This window comes from Acanthochromis polyacanthus, chromosome 4 (genome assembly GCF_021347895.1).
Source record: "Acanthochromis polyacanthus isolate Apoly-LR-REF ecotype Palm Island chromosome 4, KAUST_Apoly_ChrSc, whole genome shotgun sequence".
NCBI classification, from domain to species: Eukaryota; Metazoa; Chordata; class Actinopteri; family Pomacentridae; genus Acanthochromis; species Acanthochromis polyacanthus.
In genome coordinates, this window is record NC_067116.1 from 19,114,572 (window position 1) to 19,135,560 (window position 20,989).

At 41.1% G+C, this 20,989-nt stretch overlaps 1 protein-coding gene across 2 annotated transcripts in view; it reads right to left on the reverse strand.

The window, feature by feature from the left end:
- Nucleotides 1-20,620, reverse strand: part of kank4 (KN motif and ankyrin repeat domains 4) — an 89,972-nt gene extending 69,352 nt beyond the window's left edge. The window contains exon 1 of one of the 2 annotated variants that reach the window (XM_051946910.1): nucleotides 20,481-20,620. The gene's annotated coding sequence lies outside the window, so the exon portion shown is untranslated. Of the gene's footprint in view, nucleotides 1-16,563; nucleotides 16,942-20,480 lie in introns of those variants that run through there. The other variant, XM_051946911.1, reaches the window with a different exon arrangement.
- Nucleotides 20,621-20,989: the final 369 nt, after the last annotated feature.

Genomic DNA, 20,989 nt, shown 5'->3' on the forward strand with positions numbered 1-20,989 from the left:
TCTGATTGGCTGACATGGAGAGCTGTCTGTGGATTTTAGTTACCGGGGAGAACAGGGAGATAACGGCACCGTGTCAGCAACTTCTGGAGCTGCAGGGGCCAGAAGAAGATGGAAGAAGATGGCCAGTCATGTGCAAATATGTCAGTGTTTTCTCACGGCTTTAGAGTATTTGATCAATTGATGGTTGAATTCCATTTTTTATTCTTCACAAATGTACTATGAAATTAGGCCACTTTGACACATGGCAAGAAGAATGAATGAAACTCCCAACACATACCACACACATCACAAAATCATGTAAAAGATCAAATAATCTGCAGTGCACTTTTTTTTTGGTCTGAACTATCTTTACCTTCCGTTGCGATTCATTTTGCATTCATAAATTTTACACTTTCTCTGATCCATATGAACAGTCGGTTTGTCGGTTCACTTCAGTTATATTACACAGTCAATAAAGGGAAACACATGATGTGACACTTTATGTGATGTATTTACTGCTCATTACTCATTTTAAGAGGCCGATCTCTGGCAGTATGTAACCACCGGCTGTGAGCACAGCTGCAGCCGCTCTGCCTGGCTTTGGTGGCTGAGGCTGCGGCTGGATGTGTTTACTGGTCCGACTCCAGCTGCATTTGTGGTTAAATCTGGGGTGCCGTGGCAATGTCCTGCACCAACGTGTACCTTTACTGCTGCTTTCATCATAGCGATAGCTCCCGTCCCGTCTCAATCAAACGGCAATCTCCAGGGCTCAACGAAATGAATCCAGCATCAAAGTGACAAAAACTGCCGTTCCTCAAATGGCCACTTGAAGCTGGCTCTAAAAGCAAACTAGTGCCCATGCACCCCCATGTTAAAATGTCCAACTTTACAGCAGAAATAAAAGTGTTAACACTTTAATACAAAAAATGAGTTTGGTCACTATAGCTGTTATCGTCGTTCGTGACAACTGTATGGTGGTTACATTTAAATATAACTCGCTTGTTTAAATTGTATCACAGTTTAAAGGTAGGAATAATTAAATGCGTGGCCATTTGGAGTGGCCATATGCTCCACCTGAAGTTAGGCCAGAGATAGGAGGAGTCATTCACACTGTTCAGAAAACCTATAAACCCATCTTCATATACAGTCAGTGGTCTCAGTCAGCAATCAGTGGAGGTTCATTAGAAAGCAGTGTGAACTGATTATTTGGTTTGTATCTGTAACTGCAATAGTACAGACTTGTGTGTGGTACAGCTGAAGGTGCACTGACTTGCATTGCGGCACTGCAGATCACCATTTTGACTTTATATATCCACTCATTTCAGCCAGTCCTTATCACATTGTTTTCTGAACTAATTTAACTGATCCTATGCCTCGAATTCTTTATTATTTTGCTTATTTACTTAAATAACATTTAAAAATTATATCAATTTTACGACTAGAAGATTAGAGGAGCTTTTTTTTTTTAACCACTCCACCCTGACTGACAGTCAGAAGACGCCCTGATGATACAGTCCTGCTGATTAGAGTCATTCATGGAGGGTGTGTCAGTTCAAGTGCTGCAATCTAGTCTGATTGTGTCACAGAGACACCTACGCTTTTCCCCTCTCCCTCTTCTTATGGCACTGACGTTCTTTTTGGACCCTCTTCAGAAAGGTTCCAAGTCAGGGGCATTAAAAGGATTTGCTTAAACTAAGACCAGTAAATGCTGCACCACTTGGAGAGAAAGAGATTTCTCAGCCTGTTCCTGTATACGTTCCTCAACTGCACACCTCAGGAGGCAACTTCTGAATTTGCACACAGCTTTCTACGCATCTTTTAATTAGCTTAATGATGTAGTTGCAGGTTTCTTTTGATGTCGAGCCATTTCTGTGGCTTTTTTTTGCTTGCCTCTTACCTGTTGCCTGCCAGCTGTGGCTGTTCTGCCTGCCAAGTCTGCTCTGTTTGTTTGCCTGATTCTGCCCGCCTGTCATTGAATAATAGTGTTGCTCTATGAACTGCCTCTTTGCTGACATTTGGATGCTATTACCAGCTGCCAGCAAATCTCAGTTCTGAGCTAATGTGGCAGTCTATCTCTAAAAGCACATTAAACTTATTTACTTTTGGAAGTGTCCACTGAAAGACATATTTGCACTGAACACAGAGCTTCATTGATGCTCCTCGTATGCGGAAATATTTGAATGCTCTTATTTTTTCACCATTTTTCTTTCTAAGTGTATTTCTGTTGTCTTGCAGTTTTATATGAACTCTGTAGGGCTGAATAACGTGTTGATTCAACACTGGTTTACTGAACATTCAGTCAGAACGCACTGGGGACTCTTTGGATATGACTGAACCAACACTGACCACTGCTGTGTATGTACATAACAAAGGAATACCAGGTCAACATAGAAATGCCCACATGGTCCCTGGTGGGAAACAAGTATTTCAGCAGCTCCAATAAGAAGCTGTGAGAACCTGAAATGCACAGACTCACAGGTGGAGGAGCAGACAGAGTTCAGGGCTCATTAAATCCCAGTCAGGCAGCAGCTCTACTGAGGCCAAACACTGCAAACACTGCAAGCACGCAAACACATGCACGAAGCTCAGTGTGTTGGCTCACAAAAGCTAAGACATATCTCAGTGTGCGTGTCTGCATGTGTGCATATTCTAACACAGACTGTGTGTGCGGTGTAATTTCACTCTCTCACACACAACCACAAAAACACAGACAGTTATATGCAGCAGCCAGGCATTCATCTGTTGATCTACATTCCTGAGCTTCATGCAACCCATTAGGGCAGGCTATCTCACCACAGCAAGGTTGAAAGATGGGAGGAACATCAAACAACAGTTGCGCACACATGCACATACTAAAAAATGCACTCTTTCACACAGAAAAATCTTCTATCAAGCATCTAACCGCTCTCCGTCAACTCATCGCTTTTTGCTCCCGTCCTATCTCTGTTTCATCTACGCCTTTCTTCTCTACTTCTATAATATCAGCTATGTGTGCTTTAACCTCTGGGAAAGTAGCATGCACCTTTGAAACAGCAGAGTGGAGTGTTTTTCTGCGTGTCTGTGTATTTATTTAAAAAACAAAGGGGGGGGGGGGGTTCCTAAAGGGTTCCAGATGAAGAGTTGAGGCAAATTCAGGTGAATGAGACCAGGCCCTTATCAAAATTAACGGGGAGAGAAGTCGAAATTCAATGTCAGCGGTTACCAGGACATAAAGACTGCATGTGTAGAATCATGAGTGAAATCTGATCAAAACTGCTTAAAAGTTTAGTCACCAAAAGTAAGGTTTAAAAAGTATCTTTCTTTCTTTGGCTGGATCCTTCCCAGTTCAGCTTTTATAAAACAGACAACTGACCTCCTAGGAGGCTGGGCATCGCATGTGTCATACAACTGACATCTTTACTGTTAGTCAATCCTGTAAGTGTCAAGTCTTGCCCTTAAAATGTATCTAGCCGAGGTTCTAATTCGAACCATTTGCTTGTGAAGAGCTCGTTGTTGAATATACAGTTCTTTGAGGATTCTTTGTAAGATAAAAGGGATCCGTGACAAACGCTTTTCATTCAAAGAACGCTTTGGAGAAAAAAGAGAGTTTATCAAGCATCATTAAAAGCAAAGATTTGATATCCTCAAATCTTCAAATGTCTACAGAAATCCATCCATCCATTCATCATCTATACACTGCTTAATCCTCATTAGGGTCACGAGGGGCTCGAGTCTATCCCAGCTGACTTAGAGTGAATGCAGGGGACAACCTGAACAGGTCACCAGTCTATCACAGGGCTACACATAGAGACAATCACTCTCACATTAACACCTATGGACAATTTAGAATTACCAATTAACCTCAGCATGTTTTTGAAATGTGGGAGGAAGTTGGAGAACCCAAAGAAAACCCACTCATGCACAGGGAGAACATACAAACTTCAAGCAGAAAGATCCTAGAATGTGAACCGGGGATCTTCTGGCTGTGAGGTGACAGTGCTAACCACCACCACTGTGCAGCCCTGTTTAAGACAGGTCCGTAAAGCCAATCATTTTATTTGTGTTCTGTCATAGTTGATATCTTCAACATAATTTGATGCAATACAATAACACAACAACTACCTACACTATGTTAACTGGTCAGTTGAAGATCTCAACGTTTGATCATTTTTAATGTATAATTGAGTTGCAAAAACACTGTGTATGTGATAGATAGATAGATAGATAGATAGATAGATAGATAGATAGATAGATAGATAGATAGATAGATAGATAGATAGATAGATAGATAGATAGATAGATAGATAGATAGATAGATAGATAGATAGATAGATAGATAGATAGATAGATAGATAGATAGATAGATAATTTTGGTTTTGTTTTGACCGTTCTAACTACCACAGGTTCATGAGAGGAAAAAAAACTGCCATATACAGATATATTTTTAGATTGGGCAGTTGACCCTCCTCATCTGTTTTTGTTTTAGTACTGATAGTGGGAGGGTGGTGGGCTAAAGTGCAGAGGGATGCTGAAGCTGGGATTTGAACTCTGGTCTCCCAGGGGGAAAGACTGTGAAGTGAGGGGGCTGTAAGCTGGCAGCCTTGTTGGGGTCAGTATGTGGGAGCTGCCGAGTCTTGTTCTAGAAATAAAAATAAATTTTAAAAGTTTGTTTTTTTTCAGCCATGGACTAGGTTTCATCCATGCCGGGGAAACTAGCGTAGCATGGGACTCCCTGACTTCCCTGGGGACACTTACATGGTTAAAGTATTATGTCAGAGGGCCCAGAACCACTTAGAACATGCACAAGAACACAAAGGAAAGTGGGTTTAGAGACGTGTGTTTTAACAATTACTCCAATAACCAACGCAACAAAGACTACAGAGAACATTCAGATCATCACATATCCCTCTCTACAAAACAGGTGTGACATATTACTACAATTCAACTATGTGTCCTTGATTACAAGTTTGTTCACACTCCTTCACTCTGTTAACACCTATCTATTATCACCTATCTAGAAGTGTGATAAGCTATCCAGAAGTGTATGAATTAACAGAAGCTGGATTGTAATGACAGAAGATCAGGAACCTCAGAGAGTAAAGGTAAGCTAAACCTAATAACTATTTTATCACACTTGAGTCTACTTAAAGGCTTTTACGGTAAAAATTGGACTATTTTAGTGCTAACATTTGTCTCTTGCTTCGTGAAATTGTAAAAATTGGAAATATTGGACGCATTAGTTTGTGTACTATTGTTTTGAAGCCTTGAATTAAGATGTAATGAGGGAGTGGTGGATCTGACTGACAACTCAAGGATCCTACCCACCTATGAGGAGGATGTTTACTGAGGTACCACATCAAGTAACAAGTAGGGTGATATTTTCATAGAGTTCTATACAACTGGATGCTTTTTGCAACCAGAGGAATAAACCCCTGCAACAATTAGAAATAATGTAGTTTTATGGCACTTCCATGTTGGCTTCACTTTTCACACCCAAATCCATTTTTTACATTCTATTCCGGGCAGAAGCCGTGAAACCATACATGGCTGTAGTAAGCACATCTATTTCTAAGAATGTGTGAGAGAGAGAGGGGGGAAGAGAATGAGGAAGAGTGAGGAAAAAGCCATAAAGCCAATGTTCTCTTTGGCTTGCAGATGGCAGACATCAAAATTTTATTTGAAAAAAGAGTTGTCAGATAGAGAAAGCATGTGTTGTGGTTGTCCTGAGAACGCTGATGGGGATTCTGGGCACAAGACAGCCATAAGACCTATCACTCAGCTCTCACAGGTGCACAGAGGCTCAGACACAAACACACCAGGGCAAAACAATTTGAATATATGTTGGTATTTGCCATTCAGCGCCATCTGCAACAAAACTAAGGACAAAGTGAAGAGGGCACAATGAAAAATCCACAGAATAGCAGAAGACACAGCTCCAGCAATAGGAAAAATCACAAGTGACCTAGAAGCAGCTCATGGTGGTAACACACAAACAAACACACACACACACACACACACACACACACACACACACACACACACACACACACACACACGTCTCCATCTGCAGTTCTGCACTGCTACTGCTGCTGCTTCCATTCTTGCCCACAAGAAGCTCAGGTCTGCTGCCACTGCACTTCTGCAAATGGAAGATACTGCTTGTACCTGCTTTGAAATGTTTGCTAGGTTGATTCATTGAGTCATACATTTTGAATACATATCTCAGGGATACAACTAAGGATTATTTTCATTATTACTTAATATTTTAATTTTCAATTTTACAGTTTCCCAAGAACGTGGGCAAACATGTGATCCACTTTGAACAAAAATCCAGTATTTGAAAACCACTGACTTGGTTGGATGTAACCGTTAGACTGATAAGATTTCCCACTTTTGTCCAGCAACCACAGCGACAATTATAGTTCTCTATACTCTCACATAGTTGCGGTTTACCCACAATCTATCTTGATCACTTACTCTGTCAGGAAGGACAGCAGCAGTGACTGCAAACAGTAAGCCACTAAGTGTGTGTTTTTGTGCAATTCAGTCAGCGAGCCCACATGGAGCAGACCTGACGATACAGAGTGTGCACGGTCCTGATAATTGTGGCCGAAGTGCTGATCTGTGAGCATAAGTGCAACACTGTGGAGACTGGCGAGTGACCACAATGAACTGCCACTGGAGGAAAACATATAATCAGAGCCTGCAGGTGGATGATGCTGTAGACTCATGAGATGCTGTGAAGGTAAATGGTATGCTTGAACTAAACAAGTTTTTAAATGTTGTGTAGGCACGGGCAAAGGCAACAGCTTTTATTCTTGATCTAAAATGAATCAGCCTGCTGTCACAAAGTGGGCTGAGTTATGATGACCAGCAGAAATTGGGATAATGCCTCACACTGTCAGGATCCTTTTGCACACCTAGTTAATCACATTATAAAGTGGTGATGCAACTATCGCCACTATTTTGATGCATAATGATGCCTAAATACTGAACAGAAGCCTGAGTGCTGGCATCAGTGGTTGCAAATTAGAGATGATAGGCAGAGCAGAGACAACTGCACAACAGACTTAAAATTCAGACATCTGTGTTCAAAGTCAGTGCATGATCTCTTGAAAATGTAAATGTATATGACAGTACTTCCTATAAGACTGGCACATGTGTGACTATGACTTAAGCACACTTTGCAAGAGCTGCATCTAGAGAATTTTTCAATTTGTTTTCCATATGAAATGATAATTTTAAGCAGCTTGATGTCTTCTGATGGTATTTCAGATACAGTATTGTGTTGTATCAAAATTGTGCACCTGAAGTTATCAGACCATCATTAATCACTGATGTACTTATAGGCCAGTAGGAACCTCCTTCACCTTCTACGAGGCTCAGTAGGTTATGTTATCATACATTTTAATCATTGATAAACAATAAACTTTCTTCATATCTTCAGCAGTTTAGTTGAAGTTGTGTAAGTGCACACCAACCAACTAAACCTAGTGCGACACAACATCAACTGAAAATGCAAGTACATCTAAGAGTAAAATGGCAAATGAAAGTAAAAGTGAAACCAAGACTTAGCCTAAGTCACAAACTAACACTATAGTAATGGTCTGTGATGGAACTCAAACTCAAGCATCCGGGGTGAAAATCTAAGGACTTTTGTTCCTCTTTGTGTCTTTGTATCTTTGTAGGTGCAAAATCATGACCCCACTGCCATTAAATGGAGTGAAAAGGGCCTACTGAGGCTATGAGAAGGAGGAGGAGGTCCCACTGGCTCATATATATGTGAATGATATCTAATAACAGCCATTTATGGGGCTGATTACACTTCATCTGATGAGCATTTGCAACAGGTGAGCTGTTGCATATGTGTCTCTCAAATATTAGATGGGTTTACCTGAACTAATGTATGAATAAATATATTTAGTTTTTTTTTTATTTTGTTTCTATTCTATGAGTCACCATCACCATACCATTAGAAATGTGAAACTTGTAAGTGATGCCTTTTCTGTGAACACAAGTGTATGACACATATGTGGGTACAGCAGTGGGCCTCCAGTGATCTAAGTGCTTTGCTCCACTTCATAGACTTCGCTCTACACACAAAAAACACAACTTTCCTGATAAGAGCTGTACCAACATTTAAGATTTTTCTACAAACAAGCAGCTCATCATTTGAAATGTACACTCTGAAAACCAAAGGCTTTTCTGGGGTAGAACACACATGATTCCACCGCAAACACTTGTACACATGCATGCACTCACTCTACAAGTATTTTCGCAGGGAGTGGTCACTTCCAATAACACTCGAACAGGAAGTTCCTCCCTCCTGCATCCAGCCAATTAAAACACGGTATTTGCCGATGAAGGTTCCATTAAGGAAGTCCCATGTTCCCCTCAGCACTCTTGACTCCTCTCACGACAGACTCTGTTTTTTCCTGCCTGTCAATGCCAGGAACCCATTAAGGAGCAGTGTTGGGGATCCAACACAGGGAAACAATGTAAGGATGGACCCAGCCATTGTTCCTCAGTGTTGCTCCTTGAGAAATGGCTGAGACGTAGTGATGGATCGAGCTTTAAACTTTACTTGAAAGTCTGGCTGTATACTTAATGTTTGTGCCTTCAGCTGACCGGAAACTGCATTGACACCATTATCCTCTCAGGACTATAATGGTTAGATAGTTAAGCATGGAAAGCAAGTGCATGTTGTAGATAATCAAATACTGTAAGAAATAACTTTTGCTGTCAGCCAATGGTAAGGCAGATTTACACATCTTAGTTTTAATGCATTTAAGGAAACTCCAGAATCTGAGCTTTAAGAATCGGCTGCCAACAGTGTTAGAATGATTTTATTCCTACAAATTCCACTACATCCCAGCAATAATTATAAAGAAGAGTAAGTGAGAAAAAAACTGCTTTGGAAAGTAGTTAGCAGGACTGTTAAATGTACACAATTTTGACAGTGTGGCTTTGCTGGAAAATGAAAGTCAATCCAGTGTACTCCACCCAACCCGAAACCAAAGAACAAGGGAAAGTCTTACAGTATTGTTCCTCTGATCTCTACAGCCCCTCCTCAGCGCTGAACTGCAGCCCACCTCAGTGACCCTTGTCTAGTTGAACTCACCCACTCACACAACCACCATGGAAACTCCACAATAACACACGTATCATTGTTGAGCTCCATAACAATGCAAGTCTAACCCATTGTTTTTCATAGAGCGCACTGATTCCCATAGGAGTATGTCTAAGAAAGCATTTAATCACATTGATCCTAATATGCTCATTGACTACAAAGGCATCTCTTTTTTATAAAACTCTAACAAAAGTCCGAATATATTTCAGATCTCAGCCAGACACACTGACATTGTGTTGGCAAATAAATAAAAGTGCATACAGATATCACACAAGGAAAATTAAAAACATGGTCTTCTGCAAAGCTGCTGTCGCTATATACACAGAAGAGGGTGTTTTGGTATGACTGGCAGCACAAAATAAAGCACAGCACGAAGGTCGGGGAATAGAGTGAATCATCAGCCTACTGCAATACACTGAATCTGTAGCAGATTACCTTGGTCACCAAAATAGGCACCTTTGTAATTCCTTCTTATCAGAGCAATTTGTACAACTGGTGTGTAATCAGTTGCATTGGAAGTTGAGCTATTAGTCCTTGATTACTAACTGTTTGTATCTGTACAATATCCTAACCAGCATCTTACAGCTTCACAGTGACTTCTTGAGAAATGTACTTCTCCATGTGATGAAGTGATGCCGACCAGTGAGTCATGTCTCTAATCACATACTGATAGAATAACATTGGTCTGAATTACTTTCATTAGTTTTCCAAAGGAATCAAACTGATAAAGCAGATCAGCTGAGAGTCTGTAGTTAGATTGTGCTGCGCAGAGATCTAAGCCAGCTGACATTCCTTCATACACAAAATGTGCTTTCAGGGCAAAGGAAGAAATGTGCCTACCTTGGCAATGACTTCAATGCAGGCTGGCTTCAGTCCAAAACTGGGTTGGATCAACCTCAGCCACAACAAACTCATGAATTGTCTGGGGCCAAAGTGCTGATGTCTACAAACTTCTCCATTGATCAAACATAAATAATGTTGCGTCTTTTTTTCTGGATTCATAAGGGTCCATTTAAAAATTAACATCACATACGTCTCATTTCTTTCATTACATCTGTTTGAAATAAACAGATGAAAACAAATGTTCTCCATCTTTTGACTGCAGTGTTTCAGACTAACTAGGCTATTAACCCTCTAACCTCAGAAGAAATGTTATCTTTAAAAAAAAAGACTGAAATCACACATTTCTCAAAGCCAGAAACTGTAAAGACAGAAAAAAAATTCTTCACATTTTCATCTTTCCCAAGATCTTTGAAGTACTCATCTGTGACATCCAAAACCAAATCTAAACTTAAAATTGCAATATTTCATCAGAATCATTTTTTTCCTGGTGTCTCGCCCAAAAATATCCAATTATAAAGATCCTGTAATAAACAAAATAGTCCACACTCCTTTATACAACTTTGGTGCCCTTATGTGCAAACATACTTTATTTCTTGATTAGAAAATGTTGCATATGTTGATTCCATTTTCAGATTTTCTAAAGAAAGCAATCAAAGAAATTCAACATTTGCTTTCTTGTTCTTTTTTATGATATATGGCATTATAACTTTCATACACTCCACAAAAGACAGATGGATTTTTTAGACTTGTCTACTTATAGCTATGGCTGTACTGTTGACATAGAGATGTAGCACTTTAAATAGCAGTGAAAAATGCACCTACAGTGAGTAAAAAATGTGACTGGAGAAACTTCTTGGGGTTCAAAGGGCTAAGAGAAACATTCCTTTCACTTCTATCTGCTCCAAAAACAATCTCAAAACAGCAGAGAGACTTCCTCTAAACTTGTGCAAAATCCTACTGTTTTGGATGTTACAGTCGGTGGGAAGCTGCGGTTTGCTGAACAGAACTGCTGTGGGCATGAAGTACACGCACAAACACACAACCCTGTCCCACTGTGAACTTTCCCTTCTGCTAATGCTGATAGGAAGGAACACACCTCCAGCTCTGAGATGCCAACACAGTGAGAGAGAGAGAGCTGCGAAAGCATGGCACAGCCGCGCAATAGTGTGTCAACGGAGAATGAGATTAGTAGTGCTGTCCTTAGGCGTTCGCTCAGCTGGTGTGTGTATGTATGTGTGTGTGCACTCTGACTCTTGGCTCTCATGTACTAAATCTGTGTGTTCTCAGCGAGGGGTTTTTGGTTTTCTTTGACTGACACAGACAGAGAGTTTAGGGAGTCCCTCTCCCTCCCACAGCAGAGCTAAGAAGCCCTAAAGCTCCTTAGCCCAGACTCTGCCACTTGTTCGATGAAAGAACATCTTTTTTTAACACTGTGGAGATAAAACAATAAAAAAGCCCAACCTTGTGTCGCCCTGCGTGGCTCAACCTCGAGCACACTAGCAGGGAAGCGTTTCTGGAAGCTCTCACACACCCTCACAGGCTCATGTATTTTCCAGCTATTCTCCCTCTGTGGTGGACTGTTAAGTTCTGTGAGGAACTGAACATCTTTATCCCTTCAAGCAATCAACTTAGCAAACACATTTGTGCACAAACACACTCACGCTGTGTGGGCCAACACCGGCATTTACAGGTTCAGAAGAGCCTTATAGGAAGAGTCAAAGTCTGGAGAACATGAACCACATGGGAGCACTGGGCTCTCAGCCAGTCCAGACAGAGCATGGACTGGCATCTACTGGCACCGGCCGACTTCACACGCATGCACACCACGCGCATTGCTGCCCATCTCAGCTGCTGCCATGCCAGACACACACATGTTTATGTGAAAAGAATCGTGACATGTGCCATATGGTTTGTGTTGTTTCTTTGCTGACAGCTATCTTTAGAAAAATAAACGGGAAGAGCTTGAATCGTGACCATCACACATACACACTCACTCACTCACTCACTCACAAAACATGAGGAGAGGGTTGAGGAATGAAAAGCATAGCATGTTTAGTTCTTCACTGTGTACCAATTGTTCTGTTCTCTGCCCTGTGTAAGAGCAGCCATCCTGAGATACTCACTGGAGTGGCTACAGATCCTGGGTGGGCCCAGGGTGTTTTAGTGTGTGTGTGTGTGTGTGTGTGTGTGTGTGTGTGTGTGTGTGTGTGTGTGTGTGTGTGTGTGTGTGTGTGTGTGTGTGTGTGTGTGTGTGTGTGTGTGTCTGCCTGAATGCCTCAATACACTTTCCATCAGATTAAGCTGCTAAGCTTTTTCTATACAGTTCTACCTAAGGCCTGGTCCTTAATGGTCTGGTTTCCACTGCACAACCAAACTGGGCTAATTTACTACTTGTGCATTTTAGTTTACTCCAGAAAATGTTTTCCCATCTATAGTGAATTTCAGCAGCAATGCTTTGATGCAAGCATTTAGGATACATATAACATTTACCATGGTCGGCACTTTAGTTAGCAGGTGAGAGTGCAAATACTCAAACTCAAACTGAGATTTATGTCAGTGTGTGAATGAGATTATTTTTGCAGGTATTTGTTCATTATATGAATTAATGAATAAATTACGCTCATGAGCTGACGTAGCTTTCACACATGGTAGATTTGTGAAGAGACAAGAGGCTTATATTTGCATGCAGGCCTGGTATTACCTTGGAACCTTATGTGAGTTAGAAATCATCCCCCACATCTGTTTCATCTGGTGCATTTTCATGAGATGAGCAAAGGTTGTTTTTTTTAACTGGAATTTACTTACATTATCCCTGCATATAATATTAATAGGCCTCCATATAATAAATAGTTAAAGGTCTGCACATATGTATATGATGCTTTACAGCATGTTTCTCTTTAAATCATTCACACATTAACAGAGATGCTATTCAACGTGTAATTTGAGGTTTAATGTTTTGCCAAAGGGTACTTCAGAGCATGGAGGGGACAATAATCAAGCCACCTATCTTGTGCTACCTGCTCTGTTTCCTAAACCAAGGACGCCCCTAATAACTACTGACTGTTAAGTCTGCTAAAAAACAGCTAAATGTTCCTAATAGCCTGTTGGCATACAAGCTGTCAGTTTAATGACACTGCAAGATCTTACTCTTCTACTGGATTTGAGCTTTCTGTGAATAGATCTCCATGCTGTGTAATGGCATGAGCCTCCTGAATTTGCACCCAAAAAGCTGCAAACTTGAAATTATAATTGCCTTAAAAATTGTCAAGTGGAAAAGAGGAGGACAAAAAGATGCTGAGCAAACAAAAAACCCACCAAAAAAGAAAAACAAAACCAAAACAAAAATCACAGAGATGCCAATTTGCACGGAACTAATATTCTACCTCTGTGTTTGGTGAAGTGCAGAAGGTAATTTACAGTGTATTTTAGATTTGACAAATTACAGACATGGCAGATTCATACAGGATTAAGATGACAAATGACCCAGAGGACAACAGACTGGAGGTTCCCAGGTAACATCAGATCTGTGAATAAGGCTGAGGACAGAAAAGCCTTCAATCATGTCTGAAATAAAATTAAACATTGGTATGTGATGCCATCACATACATGCACACACTATCATTCAAAAGTTTAGGGTCACTTAAAAATGTCCTAATTTTTGAAAGTAAAGCATTTTTTCCCATGAAGATAACATTCAATAAATCAGAAATACACTATACAGGGTGACCCAAAAGTTTGGAAACAAAGTTTAACTACAGTGTCTATTTGAGTTGGGGGTGCATGAATTCACTCTTATTTTACCCATTTTTGTTATACAATAATAAAATAACTTAAAAGCATAGTATTTGCCGAGTGCAATAACTCGGAAGAAAATTAATAGAACCATAAGGTCCAGGTATGCTGGAGCATAACTTCAAAATGCAGGCCATCAGTGTCAGATTTCAAAACTCTTGATGGTAAAGTATCTGACAGTTTTATTTTTTTTAAACATCCAAAAGTACTATGAGGCAACATTTACTGGCCAGTTTGAGGAACCTTCATAAGCACGAATGAAAATACATTCCAGAAGATACCAGTGTAACCAGGTGGTGGAAACGTTCACAACTTTGTATAAGAAACAAACACGAACATGTCGAAATATGTTTGTTTTACACTAATCTTACTCTTCTGAATATATCTGTGGTACTGATTTATTGAAATAACATTATATTATTTGGATTATAGACTTTTCATTTGTTTCCAAACTTTTGGGTCACCCTGTAGACATTGTTAATTTGGTAAATGACTATTCTAGCTGGAAACAGATGATTTTAATGGAATATCTACATAGGAGTACAGAGGAACAGTTCCAACAACCATCACTTCTGTGTTCTGCTACATTGTGTTGGCTAATTTTGTTAAAAGGCTAATTGATAATTAGAAAACCCTTGTGCAGTTATGTTAGCACATGAACAAAAGTGTGAGTTTTCATGGAAAACATGAAATTACTTGGGTGACCCCAAACCTTTGAACAGTGGTGTATACATGGGCATATATGTAACTATGTAGCTGACAGAAGCATTTCCATATGCCTGAAACACAACCTCTAATGCTAATGCTAAAAATTGGCCAACAGTGCACAACACACATTCCCATTCATTTTTTGTCACAGCACTTCACTTGAAACCTCAAATTTCAACCTCTTGTTGGTGCTAAAGAAAAAGTCATGTGATCGCCAAAGTCATTAAGATTCTTCCTCAGGGGATCATGACAGTCTGCACAACATTTATTCAGGCTGACCCAAAGTAGTTGACCAACATGGCTGTAAGCACGAATATCAAACTCGCATGAAAACCCTGTCGTAGATTGTACATGTTAACAAAAAGAAATGTATGCAAATAGATTTTTGTTCCAGATGTGCTTTTCACTCATACACATTTGCCATTTCTGTGTTTTTGTATTGTATTTGCTGCTTCAACAATCTTACAGCTATTGCACATCACACTCACACAAGCCCACACACACAGCAGGTATTTGCAGTTGGAACATCCGAAATCAGTTTGAAATAAATGCGTAATTGTAGTGCTGCCAGTGCAATGCAAATCTTGTAATTCTGCTTTTGCTCATTTCAATATTTCAACTCAAAATATTACAAGCTCCTCTGATTTTTGGGAAGATTCTATGAGACTTTGGATTACAAAAGCTTGTCTGATCGCATTGGATAACCTAAAAACAAAAAAAAAATCATGGTTATCGGGCTTATAAAAGGCAGTCTAGGTTGTTTTCATTTCCTGAAAAGTTGACATTTCACAGATACATGGTTTCATCAGACAGTGTCAATTTGCAAATCACACATCATGGCATTGTTACACTGAACGTCTCTGACAGCCACCAGCATGAGAGCTGGTATGAGTCACCTCTCTGCACCTCCAAGGAAATCACACTGACTCACACACGCATACAAACATAAACACACAAAGACACACAGCGAGGGCCTACGCGCTAATGCGGGTCAGCCGTATCTCGGAGGACAGCGTGCGCGTATGTGTGAATAACAATGTGGCCTTTAACCTGAGCGTCGATGGATGATTCTTCGTGTCAGTAAATGCAGCACACAGCCGCATGATGTGGCTCCCTGTGAACATGCCCCATGTAATAGGAACTTTTTGCCTTTTTAATGTTGTGTAGCTGCGGTTAGCCAGCCAACCATGGCCGATGGTCTGTGGCAGGCAGGCAGAGCAGTGACCAAAACTAACTGTGAATGCATGCAGACCATAAGAGAGTAGAGAGAGAAAGGGAGAGACGGGGAGGGAGAGTGATGAGCAATGAGCTGCACAGTGAATTAACGCAGAAGCAGTCAAGCAGAAGTTGCATATATGATCACTCTGAACAACAACCAGTCTTTCCGCCATCCCCTGCCTGATTAACATACTTTTTACAGCATGTCTGTATTATAACTGTGTGCATATGTGCACATGTCAGGCTCCAGCTGAAAAACATTAGTCAGGCCAGCAGGCAATTTTACTGAAACCTGGCCCTGCTAATGAAATGCTCCAGAGAAAGGATCAACTCTTATGGAGAGGCATAAAAGACAAACAGACAGAGCCGGGAAGAGAGCGAGGACAATAAAGATAGAGATTTCCTTTGTTAGCATGTTTGTATGTGCACAAACATGTACAGTATGTGCTTGCCTGGCTTGCAGTATCTGATTACACCGCAGATGCTTCAGATCTCAAAGCTCAGGGCAAAAAAACAAATAAATTCAATCAAAACCAGCACACAGAGCGAGAAAGAAGATAAAATCTGTAGTCTTCACATAATAGCTGCTATGCAATGTCTTGGTTTTGTACCAGAGAATGCCAAACATGCTATCAGAATGAATATTGCTGAGACAGGAGAAAATAAATGCAAAACGACAGACGACAGCGGTTAAAGCGAAAATTATCAAAAAGAAAACACGATGAAATAATACGTTAAACCCATGATGAGACGGAGGTACTTCAAAGGAAAAGTAGGAGAGAGGAGAATGGTATAAAAGATGCACAAAAAAATGAACTAAATGAACAGCTGAGAAAGGAGAACGAGTGCAAAGAAAAACAAAATAAAGAGAAAAAAGCAGGAAAAAAGTGCAGACGCATCTATGCTTCCCTTACCTCTGCAGCTGTGTGTGGTATCCTTTGGGACAAAAAACGTAGCGCGGAAGAAACTTCAGTTTCAGCAAGACTGCCACACTTCCATTCCCACTTTCTACAGCTTTCCAGCTTAATGCACATGCATATACAAATATATCTCTATGTAGCAGCCACATGCAAACCCTTCAGTCCACCAGGACAGTGCTCTGTCTACCTACGTGGGTTTGTGTAAATATATCCTAGATGGTGATGAATAGCGGTGAGTGAAAGGAGAGTACTACGCTAGAGGGCAGACAGACTGGCTGAAACGGGAGAGCAGGGAGAGTGGAGAGCAGACTGAGTAGGATGGAAGAGTTGCTGCTTCCTAGCATCAGAACGGCTGGGCTGGATACACCCACCTCCTCAGCAAGCACCGAATAGGAGTCCCTCAGATGCTCTCAAGTATGCAGAAAGAGAAAGAGAGAAAGAGAGAGAGAGAGAGAGAGAGAGAGAGAGAGAGAAGGATGCTATTTGCAGCCTGAGATCTGATCTGATTGGACTTGATATATGCACATATGCAAGTGAGGTTATGCACACATGCAAATCCTCATATAGAGTCTCATTAACTTTCACTGGCACACATTAAAGTATTTTTTCAGCTGTGCAGAGCCTGTAAGAAATGCCGCTGGGGTTTTCGGGGAAAATAAATAAACCAGCTTATGTAAAAACAAACCAAAGATGATCTTCATGCTTAAAACAACTACTAATGACTTGCAGTTAGTGCTCACAGTATGTTTGTATTAAGTTGCCAAAATTAGGCGATGAATCCAATCCAGTGGTTCTCACTCAGAGGTCTGGATGCCCCAAGACAAAAAATATTATGTGTTTATTGTTTGTTTTTTTGCTGTGGCTTTCAATGAGTCGTTCACGCAGTGCTATTATAATTAGTCGTTAAATGAAAAAGTCAAGTCAATTTAGGTAAAAACAGCTCCAACATGCCATTTTCCCTGTTGTTCAAATGTGTACATTTGCCTGCTTTTCTGTTGTTTTACACTAGGGCTTGACTGATATGTCAGGTGGCTAATATTGTTGGCCGATATTAGCCTGCAACACAAATATCAGTATCAGCTTTTCTCAGATATATCAGTATCAGTATATACAAAAATTTTCTTTTATAGAACATAACACAGAAAAAAGATGCTTTGTAAATAATATTATCACATGCTTTGTCCAACAGAGTGGCTGTGAGTCCATTGTTTACAATACGCTACGCTGTCTGCAGCACATGTAGCAGAGTACGTATCACAGCTGAGCAGACGGTGTCGGAAAGCCAAGCTTTGTCTTACTAGTGAGCTGCTAACCAGTTAATAAAAAACACTGCTGGAAAGTTAAACAAGAAAAGCCCTCGGAGAGCACAAGACTCTACCAAGTCAGCTCAGTCCTTGTATCATTTCTGACGGCTGAAATCTTGAAAAAATCTGTGGCAGAAATCTCGGCACCGTAGAACATGGCCATTTAATATAGATGTAATCACAAACAAAATGACCTTGCGCTGAGCACAAGTGTGTGTTATGCATGTATACGTTTGTACAAATACTGAATTGCGTGACCTAAATATGTAGCAGGCGGCAGGAATGGATGGGACTTGGAAACACCCCCACAATCTAATCAATTGTTCCGTGTATCATTTCCGACAGATAAGTCCTGATAAATCCGCAGTGTTGGATTTGTGGTAGGATCACACTCATGTGTTCATCAGCAGGCAGCTGTGATGCTATCTCGCAAAGATGCCGATATCTTTAACAAATCTGTGGATCCAGAGTCTATAAGCTGCATCACTGCCAAAATCTAATCAGTTGGTCCTTGTGGTATTTCTGATGTTCCCTGAAAATTTCATCCAAATCTGTTAGTTTGTTTTTGAGTAATGTTGCTAACAGACAGACAGACAGACAGATGCCGATTGTCACAGAACTTCGCCAACAATGACTCCATTATTTGTACTTTTCAGTAAACTCTAACATATCTGAACAATAGTGGCTGATATATCAATGCTTTCTTTGTCACTGAAATTGGCATCAGCCTTAAAAATCCAGTATCTATCAGACCTCAATATTATAAACAAAGTATCTTGAACCTCCAGACAGGTTGGGCAAAACAAGAAGCAATGTGACGACATCAGGTTGCTTTGTGGGAAGCTGAGGGCATTTAATCAGTTAATCGATTAGTGGAAAACAAAAGCTATAGAAAACAGAAGTTGGCCTACTACCGTAGTCAAGTGTGTATTCATCAGCTAATTTGTTTTCTGAATCTGCTCATCATAAAATGTAATCACAGGCCAAACATTGCAGTATCTGTGGATACGTGTGGACTGTATGTGAGTGTGGGCATCAGTGGGATGGTTATGAAGGATAAAGAAGTGGAGGAAAATCACTGCATGTGTGTATAAAGGGTTTGTTGTTGAGAAGTAAACTGCAGCAGACATCAGGACATGCCTCTCATTCTTGGAGTGCACCATTGCCTGTCGCTCAACATGCCTTCATTTTCCCTCCACCGTTCCCCTCCTGGGAGAGAAGGCGGCTGGAGGCTGCAGGCTGGAGGGGGTTGTTTTCTCATGTCATGGGCTTTGAGCCGCCACACCACCCACCTCTACAGCTCCGGCCGTGAGAGCGTCGTGCCTCCTGGGACAAAGCCTGCCTTGATAAAGGCCAATTCCAAAGCCCAGTGCGTGGAGAGAGGACCTCATTACTAACACAGGTTAGAGGTTAAATTCTTGCTGGATTGGCCAGGAGGTGGCGATATCTGTGAAATGATCACATTCACAGCAGGTGCAGTTTGTCCACATTGAATAAAGTGCATTATTTTCCTCCTCTTCATCCTTCAGTCAGTCAATTGCCTTTTAGAAATGAAAGAAAACTCTCTGATAAGTGGAAGAATATATTTCAGAAGGAGAGAATATTGTCACCACCATGCTCTTCAGGGTTGAAATGTGTCCAGTTATCTCACTCAGTGTCTGGCTGTCCTGTTGCATCTAATGTGTAATGCAATAGCCAATCAAACCCGAGGCCCTGTGTGGATTCACTGTGGAGCGCAGCCTGCTGCTGAGGACATGGGTGGCAGGCTCTGTCCTCGCTTGAGAAAACGATGTTATCAGGAGGTGATGATGGAAGCGAAACGCAGTAATCCTCCTTTATAAGGCATCTCCTGGTTTGGATTTAGATGGAAAAGCAAGAGAGAGAAAACCCCACATTGGACAACCCTGTTAAATCTGAATAAATCACAAAAGCCGGTTGCTTCATCTGTGATAAAATTTATTTTACTAGGCAGTCACCAAACACCGTAAATGTGATTTAAGGCTCCCAGGTTAAATGAGGTATGAGATTGTGGATATTTACAGTTAAAGCCTCCTGGGAGCTGCAGATGGGAGAGATAACCCATTGTGATATTCTGAGGCTGAGGATGGCTCTACCCCCATCAGTCCCACAGCAAGTCTGACCCCCTCCAAACTACTACCTCCATCCACTATCAGCCTCCCTGCTGCAACATCACTTGATCATCAAGCCAGCGAGCCTGAGTGGTTTCTGGAAGCTGAGACACAGGAGCTCCTGTCCATCGATATGCGAGCTGCTGACTAAGCAGCCAGTCTGCAGCTACAGCAGCGGGTCGTCCAGGAGACACACCGTCGTATTGACAAATGCCCACACCGGCTGCATGCACGGATGAAACGACACACCTGTCATTTCCCCATTTATTCGGTGCTGCATTCAGGTGCTGCGAGGCTCCGCGTATCGTAAAAACACACGCCAGCAACAACACTCAGCAGCCCCTATTAAAAACCAACACAGTGCAACTGATACAAATAAGCCCAAAAAGAGATTAAACTGGCTCATTTCCCGGGGAGCGATTCAAGCCGATTTGGGTTTATTAAATTAGCGAAGAAAGCAGAGAAAATAGTGCCTTACCGTGGAAAACCGTGGAAGGAAGGATACCCTGCTGGCTGTCAGATGAGGAGATGCTGTTGTGGTGGTGGTGGTGGTGGTGGTGGTGGGAATGATGCTGCTGGAAGCTCCGACCTGCGGTTCTCTGGCCAGTGTCGTCCCCTGCAGGCTAACACCGGACACTACCGGAACAACCGGGACGAGCTGCTGTCTGACGTTTATTCACGCACAGAAAATGTCTTTTTTTTAAACGCATAATTAGAAGCAATTGTTATGAGACACATCCTATTAATATATAATATCCACAAATTAAATTATTTTGTGGGTGCTACGAAAAGGACTGTTATCAATTTAGATAGTGGAAAAACGATTTTGTATTTATTTTTCTTCAAAATATCAGCCCAGTGGAAAAAAGCTTTTTTTTTTTTTCACTAAGTGGTTACCATGTTTTTTGCTCAGGTTTCTACAAAATGAACTCAGACCTTCTGCACTTTTTGAGCCTAGTTTTCTGTTCTTAATCTGAATTTGAATTT